Raw genomic sequence first — 1,680 nt, 5'->3', positions numbered from 1 at the left:
GAAGATACTGAGAATGATGGCAGTATGTTACCATACTCAGTGATGTGGTAATTACAAGATATTTCTGCTGAATTTTTCCACTCTCAACAATGAACAATTAAATGTCCTCTGGGAATCTGTTGTGATTTGTAGTTCCTTTCCTATTTTGACATTCCTCTAATGAAGTCTGAATGTTCCAGGGGTTTGTTCTTTGGGACCCTAGTGTCCTCATTGGCGATGATAAATAATCCTGTGGTACATGTATCATGAGGGCATTTACATGTGTTTTCACTTCTGACTGCAATGACACCCATCTACGTGGAAAGGTGAAGAGCAGGCAGTTGATGGGAAAGTGAGTACCAGGGGCCACGAGCAAGCTAATTTGACCTTTGCCGTCTCTTTTTCCTGAGTCTATTTGGGATGAACACACAACCAACCAGATCTGATGTTCATGATGGACTGTGTCGTCATGTCCCATGGAATGAATATGAATATGCTCAGGAATTCTAAAGAGTCACATCAGCAAATGCTAGTGCAGATTTGAGGCCTTTTGTATTGTCTTAATGGTCTAGGGTTTATCAGCCGGATCACCATGAGGGAAAGCTTTGACCTTTCGTCCTGCAGGGTTTGGAAATCTCTGTCTTTCTTGAAAATGATTGGCCTTAACAATTTCCTATTGAGTTAAGACATGAGCCATCCACTGCCTTTTTTATAGGTAAAAGGTAGGTACCTCTCAATTAAGACTGTTCTCTTTTCTTTTTCCTTTCCACTAGTGTAGGAGAAAGGTCCTGGTTTGTTGGAAGAAAAAAGAAGCACATAGTCAAAGAAGTTGTTTCCTGTGAGCTACCTCTTGGTGAGTACTTGACCATAGGGATGATTTGCAATCTAATGGGTCACATATTTAACCCAGAGGCTGGTTATGTTTAAGCCAGTATTGTGGATCACGTATGGTTAAAGCAATAGGCTTGGCCAAATCAAAGAACTAAGTGAAGTACAATTTAATTATAGTGACTGAGTCGCTAGAGCACTAATTTCTAACAGAAGCCCAGACCCTTTCCCCAAAGATTCAGTGTCAGTTCTTCTGGTTTCTGGCTGGGTACTGATTTATTAAAACAATTATTGTTCCTCTAGTGACTACGGTGGGTGCCCAGGCATGATTCCAACCACACTGGAATCTTCCAATGTAACAATATTCCCCGAAAAAAGGGACCGTTTAAGGGTGATATATGACTAATAGCAGAAGGAAACACTTCCATTCTGCTGGGTTGATAAAGGAGCTGGGTCCTGGTTCACCCGTTATGTGTTTATGCTTTAGTCTGCACAATGAAGTCATGTAACTATTTTTCCTCCATCTTTAGAAACGATTTCTTTTCAATCCATGGGCTGGGTAGTTATGGATACTATGAGAGTGAGCTCTCCTGCTCAGTCTAGGGTCTTGAGTGAAAAACTCAGGCTAAATATACTTCAGAAAAATAAACTCGTTGGAACATGGTAATAGGAATGTGACTTTTTCATTATTTTCCAGAAAAGTTAACTTGCACCAAAAATTTATTCTCAAAAAGCAAAGAAATAAACCTTCAATTTTTACAATTTAACAATGGTTAAAGTTAAAATAATTTTTAATAAAATAGTGAAACCTAAAAAATGATTCCTTACTCAAAACAGTAACTGCAAGCAAACAGTGATTTTTTAAAAAAAATA

This window comes from Propithecus coquereli, unplaced genomic scaffold (genome assembly GCF_000956105.1).
Source record: "Propithecus coquereli isolate 6110/MARCELLA unplaced genomic scaffold, Pcoq_1.0 Scaffold585, whole genome shotgun sequence".
Taxonomy (NCBI): Eukaryota; Metazoa; Chordata; class Mammalia; order Primates; family Indriidae; genus Propithecus; species Propithecus coquereli.
The sequence above is the reverse complement of the archived record's forward strand: the minus strand, read 5'-3'. Positions refer to the sequence as shown.